Source organism: Ictidomys tridecemlineatus, chromosome 1, assembly GCF_052094955.1.
Source record: "Ictidomys tridecemlineatus isolate mIctTri1 chromosome 1, mIctTri1.hap1, whole genome shotgun sequence".
NCBI classification, from domain to species: Eukaryota; Metazoa; Chordata; class Mammalia; order Rodentia; family Sciuridae; genus Ictidomys; species Ictidomys tridecemlineatus.
In genome coordinates, this window is record NC_135477.1 from 96,703,159 (window position 1) to 96,726,259 (window position 23,101).

The window sequence follows — 23,101 nt, forward strand, 5'->3', positions numbered from 1 at the left end:
TCTACCACTGAGCTACAACGCCAATCCAAACTGTTATTCTTTTATGAGAAAATAGAGCACCTATTGAATTTCATATTTGTTGCTTCATTTTAAAGAAATAGATAAGTACCTGTGGCCTCAAGGAGCTCAATTTTTTTTTTGTTGAGATAGGCCACACTTGCATAGAACATACTTCTATGAGATGATAAGGAAATTAAAGTATGAGTGTTTTGTTTTATGTTTTAATTGAGTACACATAAGAAGTCTGGTCTACACAGACCTTTTGAAATGGCAATTCCAGAATCAGTTGAAAAGATAATTTGTAAGGACAACAGAAGCTATAGTTCTTTTTCTGGTTTGGAGAAAGGCTCAGAAAATTACCATCCCTGCACATATGGATTTAGGCTGAACTAAGACAGAAATGGAGTAGAAAAAGAGCAGAGAAACTTGGACTTTCTCCACTCTGCTGCTTTTTCTTTATGAAGAGATGGTTAAGGTTATCTAGGGAAATTGTAATTTCCTGCCCAAGTCAGTGTTTGCTAAGAACATTCATTTATTAGAAATACTGATATGGAGAAACTACATGCTAAGTAGCTCCATGATCACCTTATAACCAAAAACTTAATTTTCAAAAACAACCCTGTGAGTCATGTACCATTGTTGTCATCTGCATTTTACAGATGAGTGAAGTGAGGTACTGCATGGTCATGTGACTTGTCTAAGGTATCCCAGTTGGAAAGTAATTGAGGAGGGATTGCAATTGTAGACAGTTTGATTCCAATGTCCATGCCCTTAACCACCACTGAAACTTGCTCTTCCTCTAGCAAACAGTTTTATCAAATCTTTCAATCATAGTAAAATGGAATTGAGTAGTAAGAAGGTGAGTGACAAAGAAGAATATTCTATAGCAGCCTATCACCCATTCAAGGCCACCAGAGGACCTACCTGGCATCTTTTCAGGCCCCAAAGTGAAGCTAGTACTGATTGCAGAAAACTCATTAATTCAACAAACAATAAACCAGAATTCAACGACGTTAATTAACTGACTTGAGGTTAAATTCTCCTCAATTATTCTGTATTTTGTTAAAGAATGAGTAATATCTAATCAGTTAAGGACTACCAGTGACTTTGAATTACATATTATTTTGAATAAATCAGCATTGGTTTAACAAACCTCTACTGCAATTAGTTATTAATGGCTATATCTTTGTTGGTATTAGGAAATCACTACTGATACCAGCTTATTTTTAAATGGCTGCAATTTGAAGCAATTGCCAAGATTTCCCATTGTTTTTTAAGAGTCCTAGAAGAACAAATGGTTAAGCAGCTGTCTTTGCTTCTCACTGGATTAACCAGCTAGCTTTAGTCCCTTCAGTCTTGTGGATTACAATGAAATGAGGAAAAATAAAAGGGGGAAATAGCCTTAAGAGAATTTTCCCATGTTTTTTGAAAACTCTTGTACTGAAATTATGTCCATTGGCTAATATGGGTGATCCAGGCCCTGTCATCTTCCATGAACGCATAGGTCTATTATGTCGGAGGGGAGAGGAATACTGTGTGTGTGTGTGTGTGTGTGTGTGTGTGTGTGTGTATGTGTGTGTAAGTGAATGTTGCCAACTACCAATAACATAGGCCATATCAAAAATAAGACTTCATGATCCAAAACAATTGTACTTTCCTGGGTACATCTAGCTTTTGTTTTCTTAGCAAGGATCCTGAGCTAGGACTATGACCCTCAGGAAAATTAAAGCCCCATATGCCATTATCACAGACTTGCCACATGGTGAGGATATCTATTTGCTTCCTTTCCTCTCCTATCTCTCTTACACAAGCACAGTGTGCACACACAGCCACATGCACTCACATACAGATACTATATTATAAGCCACAAAAATCTGCCAGAAATGAAGAACTGTTGTTAACTGACTATTTGTCCACCCTGACATCTAACCGCATTTTTGTCTCATTTGTCTCATTGTTTCATTTTTCTTCTCGCCGCCCAAGTCAGCAATTAAATTGACTGACTGATTTGGGATTTTTTTTTTTTTTTTTTTTTGGTAATCAAATTGCCTGCTTCATACTAAAGTCTCCTGCTTTGGGAAATGGTGTCAATGCTTCCTGTGACCAATTCAGAGGCTTTTCTTTCTTTGCTCACTTCTGTCCTGAATCCTCCCATGCCTCCATTCCTGTGAATAGGGACTTTCAGACTCCTCTTTGTGGAATTCAAGTTCACATTTCTTATTAACCCATTGCCTCTCTGACACATTTTGGTGGAAGACCTCTTTATAATTCCTATTAAGTGTAAATTGCTGTATAGCCCACTGGGAACACAAACTAATTTGCAAAATTCTGCAGTCCTCAGTGGCCTTGACTGTCAATAGGGTCAATCAGCTCTTGTGTTTGATGAGTGAGTGAATGAAGGGGTGAGTGAGTGAGAGGCGCTGTCCTTCCTCTTCATGTATTTAATATTTACCTTGTTGGTGCTGAAATGGGTGTAACTTCAAGATTTCTAAGAAGCACATGCAGACAGAGTTCAAAATTGATGAGCTACAGAGCCCTGCAGACATACGCAGACACATAGTACTGGTGAATTGGAAAACAAAATGTGGGACTATATTTAGGTTACAGGCAAGTGACAAATGTTCACACAGATTATTTATTTCCACAAATAAATTCACCTTAACCCTTGCGAATTTGGAGTAGTTCTACCAGAAGCACTTTCTGTGGTGGGATTTCCTTTTTCTTAACAATTAATAGTTTAAGGTGTCTGCGGCAATTGTTTTTGGCCTGTTTAAGTGACTCATTTGTTTATCCCAAAGTTTTAAAATACTTCTGTATAAATCTCTGGTGATAAATGTTTTACCATCATTCTTTGATTAAATATACAATATTAAAGCAGAAGAAACTCAATGGAGTCAGACTAGTAAAATCTCCCATTGACATTCAAGGACTTTACATGTATAAGATCCATCAAGGTTAATGAAAGTTACTTCTGCAATTCCTCAGGCACTTGTGGTAGAATAGTTCATTTAATTTCTATTCAGATGACATCCCCATGTGGAGTACTTGATCTGTTGGAGAAGAAAAAGACTCAGGTTGGATGAACTGGAAGCTGACACACACAGAGGGTCATGTAAAATTGAAATTAACTTCTCTATTTGTCATCTTCCTAATTAACATTATGTGACCAAACTACAAGAATGGAATATTATTTAAATCTTTTTCACTCCACTGGAAAATTTCCTCTGCCTTCATGAAGCAGTGGTAGATTGAGGCAGAGGGAAAACTTAAGAAAGATCATTTGGCACCAAATAAACAGCAACTTAAGATTTATTTCTAGAAATCTCAGAATTTTAAAATTTCTAATGGAGAGATCAAGCCATGTGTCCCTGGCTTTATTTCATTTAAAATCATATTTCAACATATCTACTATTCATCCCTGATCCTTCATGCTTGCTTATCATAAATAAAAATGTCCTCCCAGCAAGATAATGCCCCTCTCGGTGAGTGAAATCTGGGGTGGAGGGATCATTAATTTGATTTCATATGGAGACAGAAAAAAATCATTGTAAGTCATCCTACTTGACTAGTGAACAGAAAATATGACTAGTACATGATACCTACAAAATAATTATAAAAAAATGTACCAAGACCTATGTACCAAGATAATCAGAACACAAAACTTTCCCCCAAATATTTGGAACAACATTTTCCAAGATCTGACACCTACAGTCAAGTCACAAGGAACTTATTTCTGCATTTATCTAAGATCCTCATAGAGCCTATAAGGCCCTATCCAGTTGGCATATGCCCTACCTCCTCCTTTTTATCTACCCCTCTATAACTCTTAGTCTCCCATTCAGTCATTCTTCAGACCTTCCATATTCTTTGAACACACCTCACATCCTCTTATTGGGGCCTCTTGTTGTTTTCTCTTCCCAGAAAGTTTCTTCCCCTGTATCTGTGTAGCTCATACCATCAATGACTTTACATTTTTGCTTAAATGTCATTAAAGTCTTTCCTGGTTATGTGTAAAACAGTATCACATCACCTTCTGCTCACTCCACTGCTTTATTTTTCTTCCTATTATTTATCAACAGTAGACAAATTTTTATCTTTTTAAAATATCTTCTTCTGCCTACCATCATTTAAACATGAGACCCATGAAGACCAGTTTTGTTTGCTTAACTTACTATTTATAAATTATACCTCAACCTCCAAGAGAATGCTTTGTCATAGTAGTAAGCCTTAAATCAGTTCATTTTTCTTGAATGAATGAATGAATGAATGAATGAATGACTTCTCTTTGACCCATTTCTATTATCAACCCAAATCATTCTCTTAGGGGTTGTACTTTAGGGGAGGAGCACAGTTAATAACTGGCATGTGAGTTTCAAGTTCAACTTTGCAGCTCAAGACCAGAGTTTAAATCATGATATCATAATTTATATATTGTGACACCTAAAGCAAGATAAATGACATCTCTTTGAGCTTCACTCTTCTTATCTGTAACATCAATGTAGTGTTATCTATCTTAATGAAGTATTTAAAAATATGTCATTGTCTACTACATAGTCACTACTAATAGGTAGGTACTCAAAAATATTCATACCCTTCATAACATAGTAGACATGGATTCTGTTCTCTAACTTTTGGAGTATAAGAATTGTCACTTTTTAAATTTTATTTTTCTAAAGCAGATAAAACTGCTTCAAGTCCCTTCTTAATTGGATGGAAGCAAAGTCAACATCAAAGATAATTGGGGACTATTCTACTCCTTAGACCATGCAAGAATTCCAGAATCCTACATACTCCAGATTGTTAGTTGGAGCATCTTCTAATCTCCAGCTCACATTAGCCACCATGATAGACTTCTTACTTGAGACAGCAAGGTCCTTTGAAGACAGGTGACTCTAATGCTCCAAACTGAAGATTCGAGTGCTACTATCCACAGTCTCCAGGTATGGCTATAGCTGCTTCCATCTAGCAATGAGCCATTTCTTTGTGATATTACATGGACCCAAAGCTCTGGTTCTGTCATCTGCAGGATCCCAGACCTTACCTTCTCCAGTCTCTAAAACAAACTCTCTAAACCTCTCTCACTTTTCTCATTGGCTCATTTCAGACCCTCCTAAGCCTATCAGTATGTAAAGCCTATCATTTCTGAGAGGCTGGAATTCTCCCAACCTAATTAATGGGAAATGACTGTCCTTTGAACTTTGGAAACATAACAGCTCTTGAGGCACAAGAAAGACAAGGACTTAGCAGCTTTCATGGGATACATGAAGGACAAATATATGTATCTATAAGATTAGAACATAAACTAGCCCACTATTTATCTAGCCAATACTGACTTCAATCAGGATTCTGAAAAGAGGGGATAATGCAGTGGAATGCTCTTTCCTCTAGTATGTTTTTCATCTTTCATCATATGAAACATCTAACGACAAAACTTACTCCTCAACTTAGACTTGTTTTTCTTTATCAGGTGATTTCTATGGCCAAAGGGGTAAAATCAAGTAATAGAAGTCAGGACACCAATAATAAAACCAGCTGTGTGAACTTGAGCCTCATGCAGTAATTATTGGAGGAATCCCTGAGTCCCAGCCCTCCTGGGTGGTTGCTGCAAAGCTGCTACTTCTAGTAACTCTCTACTTTCAGTGATGCTTCTCCTTCTTTTGTCAGCATATGTTTTCAAGTTCTGTAGCCCTGCCCTCTCATGTTACCTTTCTGTGGCATCAGAGTGACATCTAATAACTGGGCTACTGTGTGGCTGATTCTTTTCCCTGAGAGTGCAGAGAGGCCATCACTCCCTCGCTAGAGCTCAGAACTACTTCCATCAGGACAGAAATCTTCCTGAGCATCTTCTTTTTTTCCTTGCAACTAACTCAGAAAGTCTTGAGATCTTCCTGTTGCTCATAGAGGAAACTGATATTTTTCTTATCTCCCTTATTGTTTAGGAACAGGGGCTTCTTTGTTTAAGCCCAACTCATCCCCAAATTCAGTCACTCCCTCCCAGAGGAAACTTCCTACACTTCTTTTTGTTAGTTCAATAGTTAACTATTTATAATCACTGCTTTTCATCCATTATCTATTCAAAATCTCTCAAGAATCTCAGGTTATAGAAAGTATTGTCTTTATTTTACCAAAAAGGAAAATAGAATTCAGTGAGATAAGTGTTTTAGTCCAAGTTAGAGTTGGTAAGTACTAACTGGATTTCTGACTCAGGTCATTCTCCTGCAGATCTTTCCCTCTCACTCCTACTGTGTTAGTCGGCTCTCTGTCATACTTAAAATCATCAGTTTATAAAGAGAACAAGTTTATCTGGGCTCATGGATGTTAGTGGTTCCAGTCAGGGATCAGGTGGACTCATTGTTTTTAGGTCTTTGCTGGGGTGCTGCCTGGTAATCCTGTGGCTGAGCCAACTGCTCACCTCATGGCCAGAAGCAAAAGAGCTAGAGACCAGTGACCCACAGTCCCCTTCAAGGACATGCTATCAATGACCTAAAGACCTCAAAGATTTCACTATGTCCCCGTAATACTATACTGGGGGCCAAGCCTGAGCAGTTGGACCTTTGGGGGTCACTTGTCTAAACTGTAGCCCTTACATGAATGACTGCAAGGCACTGATTTAAACTTCACACATTTTCAAGCAATGTTCTGTTCATAATATTATCCAATTATCCAATTGATAATTAATAGCTTACTTATCACATTTGTGTATACCAGACCACATGTTTCAGAACTAGTTTTCAAGGACAGGAAGATGTTTTCCTGAACTGGGATGTTTTACATGTAAATTTTACTGGAGGATACTATTCCTCATCAAATATTTTCACTGGTCTGAAGTGATGCTGTAACTGTTTCAGGGACAGAGGGGAAAACAAACTACAAGTGAATATGAAGGGAATAAAAGTATTAACTAACTGTAATTCCAATCTTTCCTTCCTTCCTGTAAGTTCATATCAAACTTCCCTGCTCAGCCACACTCTGCTCCCCACTCATCCCTCACTGACCAGAAATTTTAATAATGGGTGAAGAACATCCTATTCATAGAGACAAGAAAGAAAAGGAAAACAATGGAAGAAATAAGGCAAGAAAAGTGTAGGAGGTTGGAATTTTACAAAGACAATATAGAGCAAGAGACATTGACCGCTGCTTAAAAGACAGTTCATGGCAAGAATGAAATGTGCTAATAAGACCTCTAGGAGAAGAATAAGGCACGGATGAAATAGTTCTGAGATAAGAGAATTCAAGGTTCCAGGGATTTAGGAGTAAGAAGAAATATAAAAATTTATGAAACTTAAGAAGAGTAATTATGGGCTAGGTATTGTCATCCCCTTTAGATGTTTATTATGGAAGATTTAAATAAAGATAGAAATTCCCAGTGAAACTATGTTTCTTTGGAAGCAAAATAGGTTTAAACTGAACATGGGTGTCCAGGTTCAAGAATGTTACATTAATACATGAATAATGTGTATCATGAGATTGAAAAGCATGAGTTGTCCAGCCTTCTTGGTCATAATATCTGTTATTATGTTACCTTCACATGGATCTCAATTATTTTCATTTCCATATCATATTTTCTGTTGTTGTTGTTGAAGCAGCTTTCAATATAAGGGAAAAATTTTTATGAAGTGGTTATGCAAAGATGCCTTGAAGTCTCAAGCCAAGTTACATCTAAATTAATGGCACTAGTCTTAGGTTTAAGAAAAAAATGGTTTCTTAGTTCTATAATTACAAGAACTAATGGCATATAATAAAGCTTGTAAATGAAAACATTTCTATTCTTTGTTATAAATGAAAGAGCAGCTTTTTTTTTTTCTCCATCCAGTTGGCTGATGAGTTTTGTTTCCCTATTTCTCTATTGTGTCTGCCCATTCCAAATACTCAGCATGAATGTGCAGCCACTGATTAGGCTATTTCAGTGTCAAATTGTTTGTTTCAGCTGTCATAATGGCTAAATACTTGGCCATTTATTGGATAAAAAAATGATATCCATAGGACTAGAATATGTCTGATCTGCCATTCATTCACTTAGTTGCATTACAAACAACTGACCTGTTAGGCCATCAGAATAGACCTACCCCCTCTGTTCAGTTCCATTAATCTAATACATAACAATTTGTTTTACCTGAAAACCATCCTGAGCTACTGTTTCTTCTCATGTGTTCAGGAGTTTCTCTCTCTCTCTCTCTCTTTTTTTTTTTCAAAATAGAATTTGCCTTATTTTGCATAGCTAAGAATAACATCAAATTTAGAAAGGAATAATTTATCTTGTATCCTCTTATCAAATCTTTAACTTTTAAAATGTAAGTACCTTTGTAGTTAGTTATAAATACATTAGTGAGATAGGTGATAGTGGGTGGAGCTTACTGAACATTTCATTTGAAGACTATATATGTTCATGTATGTAGACTAATCCATGTGTTTTATGCCTTATAACTTTTACAAATGCCAACATTTAGAAATAAAATTGTCCATAGATAGACAACTTTATGTCTTAAAATCCCAAGAAGTATCTTTCTATCCAGTTTTATTAAAGAATATGAATAAGATGTCCTTGTTCTGCTTTCAAAGGAATTTAAAATTGTTTCTGATTCCATAAAACTCAGAAGTAATTCAAAGTATTTTTACAAAATAACAATGTGCAATTTCCACTAGACCTAGAATGACAAAATCATTATTGTTACTTTGGAGTTTCTTAACAATTTAGTTCATTCCCAAATGGACATGAATATTTGTGTATAAAATGTATTGTCTGTGACTTCTATATTCCTCTGATTTAGCTCCAACAGGAGAGGAAAAAATAGAATTAAAGTTCAGGAAAAATCTTTAGTAGTAGAGACAAAAACAGATAAATTATACATAAGAAGAAAGGTACAAAATTTCATGAGCTGTACAAATCACAATTCTGATAGACATTCTCTTGCTCAAAAACTCCCCATAGGGCTGGGGATGTGGCTCAAGCGGTAGCACGCTCGCCTGGCATGCGTGCGGCCTGGGTTCAATCCTCAGCACCACATACAAACAAAGATGTTGTGTCTGCCAAAAACTAAAAAATAAAATATATACATATATATTTTACAAACTCCTTAGCAAAGTCATCAAGTGTCAGCAGAGTTGTTTGCTCTCAATTTCCATCACTCCTTCTGAAGCACTTAATGTTACCCCAGGTCAGCTCCTCCATGTCACAGAGAAACATCCTGCATACCCACCTGATACTGTTTCTCTTGCTCTTTTTCTATCAAGGATGGATCATTTCATCAGACTATTCCTGCCCCTCTTCCCATTGCTGCCCTAATTGAATGTGTCTTTCAAGCTGTGTTTAAGTGTTTTCTCCCCTTTGTGGTGCCTTCCTTAATTCAACCAGTAGAAATATTATTGATATGATCTGACAAAATTTTATGACTTTCTGTTCTTATTAATCATCTCTTCTCTTTTATTATGGTTGTACACCTTACTTTTTTCATTGGATTATAGAATTCTTAAGGGTAAAGAAGAAGCTTTATTTGTTTTTATATTTTTACCTAATCCTAGCACAATACCTTACTGATAATAGGAGATTGAGAAGTATTTGTTGACTTCAACTGAAATGAATTAACACTAACTCCACAGGGAATACAATAACCATAATTAACAGTTTCAGTGTATTTATTAAATAGATTTCTGTCTTCTCCCCTTCTCTTAAGCGCATTTAGGAAATAAAACCACTAAAGAAAATTCAGAGGTTTAAAAAATTAGTCATGAGCATGTTTCTCATAATTGTGATCAAATGTTAAAGAAAGAGAGATGAAATAAATTATAGTCAGCATTGTGTGTTCCTGAGAACATACATTTGAAATGATAATGACAAATTACGAGGTGGATGGCTTTGGGGCTAATGATTTCACAAGTTATTTAAGTTGTCTGTCCTTTACCAGGGGCACACCTTAGTGTTCCACCTTGACTGAACTTGAGGCTCTTTTCAAAAGGAGCCCTCCAATATGAAAAGACAAAGTTGTATAACTTCTTTAATAACCACCTAGTACCTTTCAGTGAACTGTGTTCTTCCACTGGGACAAATGCCTTCTAATATTTTATATATTCCTGGTCAGTGACTTAAGAAAAAAAAACCTACCCAATTGCAGTCTGCCATTCAAAAGGAATATTTCTGCAAAGAAAAAGATGTGAAAATGTAGGCATTCAAGTGAAAATTCAATCCTTCACAGTACAGAGCTTCTGCGAAGTCTTTTAAATGACCCTTTTTATCATGGTGCCATGTCTGTACCTTTCTGAATAGTGAGACCTGGTAAGAAAAATAGATGTATGTATACAAGTGGCTGAGTAATGTATTACTCATATGCACTTTGTTCTTTTTGGCAAACTGACCTTATCAAAGGAAAGAAAGCTATACATTGTGACAAGCTGAGCCTTACTAGAAAGTCTGAATTAGAAGTGCGAGTCTTCTGTTATCTGGATTAAAATGTGATCAGAACAAAAAAAAAAAATCATCATTTAACCTCTTGAGAAGTGAAGACGCAGAGAAATTGAGTTCCATTTAAATCAAAACCTAAACTTCCTTGTTACATTTAGATTTAACCATCAGAGATGAATTACATTAAAAACAATCATAATACTTGCTTTCCCCTCTAAATACTTATCCCTTTTTTGATGTCCAAATAAACAACGGTAGATATTTTATTTTCTGTACTTCATACCAAACTATTATAAGAGGATGGTGATCAAATATTGATTAATTTATCAAGGGCAAATGCTATACCTTATTTTTTACCTCCATGGATAACCTGTAAATGCAAAATTAATTTTTTTCATTAATATTGTACAGTAGTTACAGTAGTTAGGAAGCCATCGTAGTTACTTGGGAAATAAGTCCCTTAGAACTAGTTTAGAAAAAAAAAAGACTCTTCATGCTGGTTTAACCCATTTTAGTGTAAATATTGAATCATTTCAAAAAGTGGTTACTGGAAGAATAATAAACCAAATTAATTCCTATGAAAATAAGAAAGACACATGCAAGTAAAACTTGCTCATCTTCAAGTTTTTTTTTTCCTTTATAATGCACAACTTTTCAAATGAGTCCATAAAGATGGACAAAACAATTTGAATTGGACATAGCTAAGAAGGAAAAAAATGGCATCCTCCATAGTATACAGACATATAAAACTATTGCTATTTAATCACAGTAAGAGTGTGTATGTTGCTGCTGCCCAGTTACTGTGCATGTGAATTCACCAGATCTCAACGTATTTGCCCAATTAATTACTCTCCTGTTCAACAATGATGGGTAATGGTCCAAGCAGCCTGCTCCTCCTTAGATCATCGATGGAATTTGTGCACGCATAATGTCCTGTCTTTAGAAAATGATCCCAACAAGCTCTATAATTATTTTTTTCTTTTGAAATAAAAACATCAATTCAATTATATGTTAAAACAGTTTGTGGAGAAGAAATGAAATGAAGCAGGATCCCTCTCTGCTTTCCTAGGGAAAAAGCTGGAAAACGGCTTCCCCCACTCTACTCTTGCCAGTAGCCAACTTCGATATTTAAAAATAATTGCTGATCAAAATTGTTCATCGTTACCCTTAATTAGTCTGTTGGTTTGCAATAGTTATCTTCATTAATGCAGATGAAGGTGTGTTCTTCCACGCTCCATCATACATGCTAGCCCTCCGTGCTGGCAAGCAGATGACTAAGCTTATGATGTAGCAGATCAAACAAAGAACCCTCCTGTAAAGATGCCCAGCAGTTCCCTTAAAGTGGGCTAATTAGCATTGTAATTAGCTCACGTGATGGCTAAAACAAAGTCAGAGTAACCTAGGAATCACTTAGAAAGGATACCAAGCAGTGTCCTTCTCCCTGCTCTCCCTCCTATTTATAATGCCCCAAGTCACACCCTCTTCCCAGTCCTGCAGCTGCCCACCTCCTGGTGGTGCAATCCAAATTTTCTGCTTAGGCCTGAAAGTTAAGGGGTGCATAGGGCTTGCCAGTGTCTGCTGCTGCCATGTTGATAGGATTTCAGTGTCAAGCAGGGTGCTGCCAGTTAAAAGTAGCTTAGGAAAAAGAGCTTCCTCCTTGGTGAGCATGAGAGTTGGGAACAAGAGTGTAGATTTGGGCTTCCTTAGTAGTAAATGTTAAGCATAATTCATGAACTTCTACTCACAAGCTCCCATGCTAAAATCACTTATGAAGCAGAAATCTCTGAATGGGGCCACATACCTAATGGCTTTCTTGGGAATTTTATATGTTAAGGCATCTTGCTGTTTGACATAAGATTCTTTCTAGTTTTACCCTTTTATGAAATACAGTTCCAAGGTTTTATCAAGAGGGAAAGAGAGCAGAGACTTTCAATGGACAGCAAAGGGAAAAGCGACCATTGCTGGGGAAAAACTCAATAATTGAGATTGTGTTAATGTACTCTTTAAATAACTTTCTGTCACCTAAGACTAATAATTTCTTATTCCTGTGTTTTCACCTTTTATTTCCTTTGATCCTTATAATCACCCTGAAAATAAAGAAAGTATTTTAATTCCCATTTTATAGAATAGAAAATGACCTCAAAGATGCCAAGAGATAGAATATATAATCAATAACATTAATCCTCAGGCTTCTAAATCAGGAAGAATCCATTATGTCAAACTGAGCATGCTTAAAGATTTCATTTCTCTTAGGGCTGTAAGACAAAGAAATGGTCTTATTCTTTCTTAAATTCAATGGTTATTTATAAATTTAAGCTCTAAAATTTAAATTCTAAACTAAATTGATTTAAGTTACTATCTTTAAACCCATATGAGTATATATCAATCACTATTTGAAAAAAATTAAATCCACAAAAATATTTTCATAACTATTCCAATTAGATTTTATATATAAATTGAGGAAGCTGTTAGTATGACTCCAAATCATAGATAAATTCTATTATAGTATATTTGCCATCATATAAAATCAATATATCGAGTTACAACCACATCTTCCTAGTGATAAGAAGAGGACTTCCTGAAATTCTCAAATATTGAAAAAAGGGTTGGAGATGTAGCTCAGGGAAAGAGCACATGCCTATCATGTGCTGGGTACTGAGTTCAATCTCCAGCACTGCAAAACAAAACAAAACCACAACAACAAAGCAAAAAAAAAAAAACAAAACAAAAAAAAAAACTGAAAAGATCCTCTTCTAATGCCAATGCCTACTTATTTTTAGAAGAATTAAATTTGTAATAATTGCTACAACTTTAAGCGTACATTCATATCATTAATAATCATGAAAATGGAACTATTTGGGGTTATTTTCAACTTCACTTTACCCTGTGTGATAAAATTTGATTAATTAGTTTTCCAAACAGTAGGTCCCGTACTATGTTAGATATGGCCTAAATAATAGAAGTAGACTGTTGGCCTGCAGGATCAAAAGTGAAAGATAGATAAATATTGATTAAATGTTGCTTGAGATTTCCCAAAATATCCATCTGACAGAAAGAAAATGGATGCATTATTAGTAAAAACTTATGTTCATATCTCTGTGATACATGAATACTTTTAATTGAGACACAATTTATTCTTGGTATCTGCCACAAAATAAAGTCTGAAGGAGATTACTTGAACATAAAAGAAATAACAAGGGACCTGAAGCCAGGCATTTGGAGTGACTACTGGGAATTAGATGGTTGATCTGAAGAGAATGCATATCCTCTGCTTGTAGTTCTCTGCCTTCTTTAATAGAAAGAATGTGGGAAACTGCAATTTGGCATGCTTCTGCTATTAGCTAGCTTCCTTATGATGCCAGGCATTGGAATAAGTGGGCGATAGGGTAATCTGTGGTAAGTGAAACATGAGACTGACACCCCAGACTCTTCATATCCCTCTCCACTGTCTTCAGATTTAACTGGTGCAAAAAAACAGAGAGGAGAAGTTCCAACATAGACATACTTTAAATTTTAAAAATAAAAAAAATAATTTTAAACAGTGTGCTAGGGACTGAGTTACCCAATTTTTAAATTCAAATAAAAAAGACACTGATGTCAATTTTTAATACTGGAGAGAAGAGCATTGTCTGGCAGTGTGGAGCACAAGATGCCATCTTGTACTTAACAACTGAGCATGAAAGTGTCACATCACAGATCAGTTCAATGAAGTAGGGGTTTCCAGAGAAAAATTAAGGATGAAAGGAAATATGATTACTATGAATTGAGATACAAAAACATGTCAGTATTTTAAGGGACAAACTAAAATTGAAAAACAGTTTACAAATTACTAAGTTCAAAATAGCAATATTATGTATGCAATATGATATATTCACTTTATCATTGTGCTGTTTATTATTGGACTTCTTCATGATAGTGGACTTATTCTCTCCATTTTCTTTCTTATGGGGTCCAAGGGAAGTTTTCCAGAATCCCCTAAAATCACATACAGATTTTTTTTTGTTTGTATATTTGCAACAAGATCTATAACTTTGGTCAGATACACTAAGAAGTTCTCATCCTGTAGCTTATTAATTACAGCCTTCCAGTGTTTCTTTTTTTTCCCCTTTAAAATTTCTGCATACAGATCATCAGTGCTTCACACCCTAACTATGCCAGAACCTCCCAGCTGCCTTCCCTCCCTCTTGTCTCCTCAGATTCATCCTCTACAGCATTATGTTACTATTCTATGAGTCATGAAACCATGTATCATATCTCTAACCCATTGAAAACACAACTGAAAACACTGATGGCTTGCAGTTTTACTTAGAGAGTCAAATTTAAATTTCTCATTTTGGCACTGAAATGCATCTAATACAGGATCCTCGACTACCTCTACTGAAAGAAGCTGACATTTACGAGTGACAATAATGTGCCAAGAACTGTGCTAAGTGCTTAATGTCAATGAACTCACTCCCAAAAGAATCTGTAAAATCAGTTCTATTATAATTATAGTCCAATTTTGCACATGCATTGTTGAGGCTTCATAGGTGACATTATCTATCCAAATGTACACAGCTAGTAAGTGATAGCTCCAGAACTGAAACCCAGGTAGCTTGACCTACATGACCTTAAAGTTCCCTCCTGTCTTCTTATTGTATTTCTTGACAACACAAAGTTTCTTCTGTAAATAGCTGGGGTTCTTCACTGTCAAATGAATAAAGCATGCTTCTGATCTCAAGGTTTTTTCAAAATACTCTTTTGTTCCCATTCTCTAAGGTTGAACTCAGCTCCTATAATGTAGCTCTTCTGTTTTGGTACTGTAACATTCATAGCATTCATTCAATTACATCCCTTATGTTGTTCATTCACAATTTTGCATTTCTCTAATTGGACTGTAAGCCACTGGAGGGCAGGATTTGATCTTGCATTTTTGTTCCACCATCTTCAGCACACAGATCAGTGCCTTTCATCAAGTTTACATTCAGAAACTACTTATTGAAGGAATAAATTAACATGAACTTCTAGAGAGTGTCATGTTTGAAAAATGATACTATAATTAGTTCTCTAGTATTCTATTATGTCTTGATAAAAGCTCCTGTGGATGGTGGCAGGTGGGCTTATGAGCTATTGCTACCCTATTGAAACTGCATTTCTATGTTTTCTATTTGCCTGGGGTAAGTCTGACAGATAACAAGAAACTGCCCAGAAAGAGAGAATGAGGCAGGGGAGGGGGGCACGTTTTGGAGAAGCATTCTTTTTCACCTATGCAATATTCTGTTAGGAATGATAAAAAAAATTACAAAACATAGCAATTTTAATTTTTTCTCTTAAAATAAATTTCAGCACTATTGGGTTAGTTCATTTTTTACAAAAGCACCTATTTAGTGAAGACTTTCTCCCGGATTTCAGAGTCAGAACTTTTCTCAAAGTAGGTTAAAGCAAATTCTAAGGATTCAGGTTATGATACAGTTTTGGGGAGCAGTAAATTCTTTGGTTTCTATTCATCCTTCCTGGGGCCATGTGAAACAGTACAAATTTCTAGTGCTTCGAGTACTGTCAGATTGCTCCATTTCTAAGGGGCTAACCTTCCCTCATCAGATATTCTAGCACCAATGGGCAGAAAGACAGCAAGAAAGAAAGAGTTCTGCCTCTATGCTTGAAAGAAAAAAAAAATTCTCTCAGCTTAGCAGAATTACCTAGGTGGAAACATTTTATGTTTTTTCCTCTTATATACACAGAATGCTTTATGTCTTATGTAGCTAATGAAAACACATATTACCCATTTTATTATCCACCCTTTAGGAAAGTGTGATATGGAAGATATTTTGTATAATAAATCATGTTACAGCCGATCTAAGTAATTATATTATGCACATATGTATGGGTGAATTTATAATGTAATGCTTTTATTATCTTATAAAATCCTTTTGAAATGTCTAAAAGTAACTTACTTCGAATCATCTAATCACTCAGTGGATAACACCCAGGGTTTAGGTGCATAACTATAAATGATTCAGCTTTCCTTTTAATAGTTTAAAATGCAGGGCTTAGACTAAATCAGGAATCACTTAAATGCTTACAGATGGAAGGCAGATAATGAATGCTTGAGGTGGGTTTGGTGGAAATCTAAGTATAAATTGGGGCAAATTCGAGAAAGTCTGCCCTATCTAAGCAGAATAGCTGTTGGTCAGTTCCAGACAAGTCTACCCTGCAAGAAAGATGACTAAGTGTTACAAAACTCTTCATGATAAGCAAGATTTCTTGAAAATATGAAACACCCTAGTTTTTGATTTAGGAAAAAAAAAATTTTGAAAAGTAGGTAGGATCAACAAAGCTCAAGTAAGGATAAGACCTGGCCTAGATGCTTCTAGTTGTTACTGTGGACAAAAGGATCCATGCCCACTTATTGAACCCATGTAATGTATAGGTATATACAGAGTTAGTTCCCAAATATACTGTTTCAAAGAAGCCTTAAATTCATTCATTCATAATCCATGCAACCGAATTAAGAACATTCCTCTTAGACATTCTATTAAAAATGTTAGGTAGATGGAGAAATAGTTACAATGTATTGTAGCTTCAACAAAACTATTTACTGTTCCTCATATGTATTCATCCATAACTGTAGTTAAGATTAAGTAAAAATTTCCAGATGTATTTAGAACTGTGCCTAGAGAAAAGTTATCAGACTCAGCACCAACCCAGAAAATGTTAAACAAATAATATCCCATTGACCTCATGTTAATTAACAATGTCATACTGATTTATGATGGAATAGAGAGTTGTAATTCTTATGCTAAGACTGGGAAATAGACTTGATGAGCTGCCATTTGTTCACTTGGCTAAATCTTAACCCTTGAACAGGGTAGCTCTTCTTTGGAGCAATCCACCAGCTGCCTTGAATGGATATTAATGTGAAGAAATGAAAATTGCTTCTACTTTAAAGACTTTGGATATGATTTAAGAAGCCAAGCATATATATGAAGTCAGATAACAAGTTTATTGTACAACTCAATGTGGTGGAAATGAATGCAAAGCACTTCCAAGACACAGAGAAATCCATTCAAGTGAGGCTAGCCACCCCCCAGTCCCTGGAGGTGAGTATACCGGTTGTATAGGACTTTGTAAACAGTCTGAGGCTTGGCAAGTGAAAGGTAAGTCCCTGTGAGGTCCACTGTGTCTTATGTTTAAAGTAGTAAGAAGAACAGACAAGTTCAAGAATCTCTAAGTGAAGTACATAAATGACATACTATATGAACAAGGGAAAACGACACTATCCCACAATTGATAAAATGGAATAATTATACAAAATATTCCAAAAGGATAATTATCAAATTTATCTATTAGATTTTGATTTAATGCTGTATGAAATCTAGTTTGTAAGCATTATGACCCTTGGCTTTACCCCAAGAAAATTGTTTTAATTATTGACATATCTGATTAGAGTACTATGTCTGTTTTTGTTAAAGAGTGACTACTGTAAGCATACTTACTACTAACAAATTAATGTGCAGCTCAACTCAAGAAGCATTTAGGACACGTGAGAGATTCTATAAACAAATGATATATGTGAAGAATATAGGATAGTTTTTGACTTGTATTAGCAATCATCATGGCATGGAGACATGATGCATGGGTGAATAAAGCAGACATGGATTTGAATTTATGTCACCATTTGATAGCTTGGTGACCATGGGCAAGTGATCCAAATTCTCTAAGTGATTATGAGCAAGTTGTCCACAAATTTTTAGTCTCCTATTTTTTTCTAGTATATCCTAAAGATCAGCAATAATAAAATGTACATCATGATAGGTGACATTATATAGCAGTTATATTAAAATCATCATTATCAGTCATATAACATTTTAAATTCCTTTGTAAAATTTTTAAATAATTTATATGTTAACAAGTTGAGAGTCTTAGCTACAACATATATACACTCGTGTTACAAATTATAATCAAATGTTTATAATAGCTTAAATTACTGTGTTTTTGATACAAAGGGGAAAAAGAAGACAATTTCCCCTAGGACTCTTGTGGAAAATTAATCTACTAATTTCTAAGCCTCACTGTGATTCAGAATGCCTTTCTGAGTTTTGAACACATGTATTGTTTTAAATACAGCAGATGCTTCTGCATGAGGCATGATTTTCCACCCTCTGCTTCACTTAAGAGTCAGACAGAATGAGGTATTACTAAAGCCTTGCCACGCAGCCTACAAAAGGAATACAGCCCAGTGAAAGTGAAGGAAAGAAACCCACTATCCAGAATGTCTGCCTCTAAGTGCAGCATTAGGTGGAGAACACATAGCCAAGGACATTTATTAGGAGATTTTTATACACCAAACACACTCCTACACATGAAAGGGAGGAAAGCACACCCCCCCTTGATTTGTGTTTATGAGATTGCAAATCATTCCTCCAGAAAATATAGAAAGACCCTCCCGTGGTATAAAATATAAATACCAAAGTCAATTAATTTCATTAAGAAGTCTTGAATACATTTTTTTTTTTAAAAATAAGACATCTGTATCCATGTTAACAGTGTCTCTATCTATCTATCTATCTATCTATCTATCTATCTATCTATCTATCTATCTATCTATCTATTTACCTCTCTCTTTCTATTTCCATGTGAACTAATCCTAGGGTAAAACTAGGCATAAAGAAAGATGCAAAGTGTAATGTTTGCATAGAATTGTTTTCATCTATATTTAATTCTAACACCTAAAGAATGAGCCATATTATCTTTGAAGAAACCAGGCATAAATTATAAAGTCCTTAGTAAAATTAATACTTAATACTTAATCATAATTCTTTATCAAAAGTATTTTAATCATAATTCAAAATCTTGGTTCCTCTAATATTATAGATGGAGTTTATTTCACTTCATGCAGAAAAGTTACAAAAGAAAAAAGGAAATTACTGGCTTATGCTTGGTAAGATAAAAATGTTTATTTTAGTTTGGCATAAATGGTTGATTTTTATTTGCTTTTTAATACTTGTGGATTTCTTACTTTTCAGTAATTCTAAATATCAAATTCGTCTTTTAAAATGAGCCAAGTTGAGCAGTCTGTGGTCCCCCAAATTGTCAACTATATGTGCTCCCAAGCACTATTTTTCCTATCATAAAGCTACAAACATCTGCACTGATTACAATTAAAAACAGTGTAAAAGATTATCACTCCAATTATAGCTTCTTGTTCTAATCAAAATTCAGCACTATTCTCAGACAGCAATGTGTAGTGATGCCCATATGCTTTTTCCTCTGAAATGAACCTCCCCAAGATTTTTTTTCTTTTTCTTTAACACAATGGATATGTATAGTTGTACTGAATTTATCTTTATCAGAAAAGTAGCATTTTACTGAAATACATTATTCAAAACACTTTGGAAATCTATTTTTCCTTTCTGTCTGTGATCCTACTTGGAGAAAATATAGAAAATCACTCTTATTCTATGCTACTCAACAAAGAAGTTTCTAGCTTTTAAAAGTTTTTTTAATATTATTTTCAGCAGCTTTGCTATCTATAGTTCTCAAAACTATTGACACTGAAGATTGAAGACAAATTGTTAGATTTGAAATTTGCTTACATTAAATTGTGCAGATATTATATAGATATATTTTATAGAATTTTAGAAGTAGTTTCACATGTGGAAATAAAACTCATGGACATATGCAATAATTATTAGAAAATGTAAGCAGTGAATACAATTTTAAAATACCAGTTCATGTGAGAAAATAATTTTTAAAAATCAGTTCAAAAATCACCAACCAGGTGAATTAATAGAATATGTAGACATAGATAAAATTAGCAAATATTTCTTGGTTAATATTGTCATATTGCCATCCAAAAAGGAAAAATTGAAGGAAAATATTCAGCATTTTGTGTGATATAAATTTTCCCCCACACTTGTCTTAAAAGTTAAAATTTAGAGTTGGCCTCTCTTTTAGCAAATTTATAGTAATTTGGTACAGAGCAGAAAAATTAAAGAACATTTTATGGGTTCCACACTTAAAAGAACACACTTACATTAAAATATCTGCTCACTGTCTAAGTTAAATGGTGAAAACATAAATATTCAAAAAGAATACAACTAAGACAAAGATATCATACCCATTAGACAAATGTTAAATTCACTTTTTAACAATTTGTTTGCTCATAATTGAATCTTTGAAAGTGAACATTTTAAACTATATTCCAAATGCAAGAAAAATAACCAATAACATTATTTTCCAGTTTCATATTACTTCAAAAAGTTTTCACACCTCTTCTAATACTGAATTTACTTACTAAATACTTTTAAATAAAGATTTTAATTTATTTATAAGCCTTTGAATACAATGCAAAAGTCACAACTTGTACTTCTTTTTGATCTCCAACCACCATAAGAACTCCAAGATTCTTGTGCCATGAGGCCTTCTAATTGCTCTTTTACTTATACAACACTATAGCTTTATCCACCAACAGCCTCCTTTTTTTGGAAACTTAAAGATTTTAATACTAGTCTATGACTAAAATTACAAATATGCTTGTTATATATATTTAGAAATCAGCTTCTTTGTCTCATTTAAAGGCATCTTAGTAAAAACATTATAAATCTATTTTTTCACATTATCCAAAAAGAAATCTATAGTGTCAATGTAGAATGGTTCCAGTTTGTAGATACAATAAATGTAATATTAAAACAAGAGAATTAATCGTATCAAAAAGAATTCCTATGCCTATGAAGTTAATCTCTCAAATAGGGAAAGAATGAAATCTGTGATTTTAGTGAAGTGGACTTGATACTAGTTGAAGCTGATTTGTGAAAGAAAGTTCAAATACACATAAATAGTGTGTATAATGTCATTTTGCAGAGACGACAATGGAAACCTGTACTCTTGAAGAATGACAGAAATATAGCTTATAAACATTTTGCAGTTTGGTGCTACCAATGCCGCCTGCAGAACAGCACATCCGAGGGTTGGCAAGAGTGTCAGAGGATGTAACCATTTGGGGTGCTGGGTATTTACAAGAAGGAAAAAGATGATGATTCTTTGACTTTATCACCTCTTGCTACCTAAACATTAGAGTGTTGAGGGTATATATTATTGAAAAAGAAAGCCTTACAGACACAGCAAAAGAAATGCGTTGAGTTTTTGAGAAACTGAAAACCAAACCAGGATTTTTAAAAAGAAGTAGTAGGATGGAAAATAGAAAAGGAAAAGGGAGAGAGAAGTAGAAAAGCAATAGAAAAATGGGAAAGAGAGGGAAGAAAAGGAAAGAGAAGGGAAAGGACTAATTCCATCCAAAATAAAATGGCCTGAGATTTAAAGCTCGGTTATTTAAACTGGTGCAATATTTTAACCTGAAATATTTGTATTTTCCAAGCAAAATAGCACCTATGTGCCTGAATTCTTTTAATAATAACGGCAATTTCTCTCTTCCCTTTGCTTTACAGACACTGTGTAAATGGAAACAGGAACAGCTCATTGAGAACAGTCTTCTGGAGACTTCTCACAAGGCCACTAGATGGCATGAAAGCACTGTACTGGACCTGATCAGCTACAGTGCAATGTGCAACCGAGGCGTTTATCCTCCTGCTGAGAGCTCAGTGTTTAGTCAAGTAAGATGCATTTTCTTTCAGAGGAAAAAAAAAAAATGACACTTTTCAGGACACAAAGGGGGTATTCTGCCCTCCCCATGCACACACTCAGAAAATGTCGAATTAAATTTGGAATAGTAAAAATCATTTCAGTATTTACTGGGGCTTCCTGAGAACTTTACCTTTCAGCTCTTTCGGGGATAGTCTGCTATTTGTTATGCAGCCCTCCTTAATAGGTAGTTAGAGGGGAAAGTCCCTTCAGCATTATGCCTGTGCTCAAACAACTGCAGACAAAGTTTGCATATTCTCAGTCATCTCTCTTTTTCTTGATTTTTTTTCATCAAAAATTCTCTTTGTTTTTCTTCATCTGATATTGTGGGGTCCCTCATTAAGGACTGTAATATGAAAAGCTAGATTTAAAACTGCTGTCAGAAAGGAGGTTGTCCCCTTTTAATATCCTTTACTAGCAAAGCAAAAGGAAATTTCTTTGTTCTTTTCAAATGCAACTTTTTTTTTTTTTTGCTTTATTTAATGTTTCTGCCTCATCACTAGGCATCTTCTCATCTAACCCCCAAACTTTGAGAAATACTTTTCTATTTGGTGTATTTCTAGTTCTCAGCATATGCACAAGGCACATATCTCCCTGCACCTCCACAACAGGAATAATTACCATATTCCTCCAGACATTATCGCTATCTGCCTTCACAAAATGTCCATTGTAAAAAGCTGTTTTGATCTTTTGGATAAGTGCCTTAATTTAAAATAATGGCAAAAAGGTAAAATTAGGCCTCTATGCTCAGCAGTGCATGAATGACAAATCTGTTGTAGTTGGGTATATTTTTAAAGATTCCTTTTTAAGTCTCTTATAGCAAATTTACATATGATCAAAAACGGTATTACACATTGGCAAACTGAAGTGCATAATTTATTTCATGTGCTACTGATATAGCTATGTTTATACATAAAATGGGTTTTACAGTTTTGATATAATATCATACCAGTTCAAAATCTGAAAGATTTCTAAAAGCATTTTTTCACTTCATCCACCCTTATAAATTTTTTTTCCTTGTATAGTGTCTCAGAGTAAGATATATCATTTTTAAAGTATTTTCTTAGATCTGATTTCTATAAACTT

At 34.7% G+C, this 23,101-nt stretch overlaps 1 long non-coding RNA gene across 1 annotated transcript in view; it reads left to right on the forward strand.

Annotated features, from left to right (window-relative positions):
• LOC110597987 (uncharacterized) overlaps positions 1-22,110 on the forward strand; it is a 104,564-nt gene extending 82,454 nt beyond the window's left edge. The window contains exons 2-4 of the long non-coding RNA XR_005728495.2: positions 17,243-17,475; positions 19,250-19,316; positions 21,823-22,110. This is a non-coding gene — a long non-coding RNA (uncharacterized LOC110597987). The remainder of the gene's footprint in view (positions 1-17,242; positions 17,476-19,249; positions 19,317-21,822) is intronic.
• The last annotated feature ends 991 nt before the right edge of the window (positions 22,111-23,101 follow it).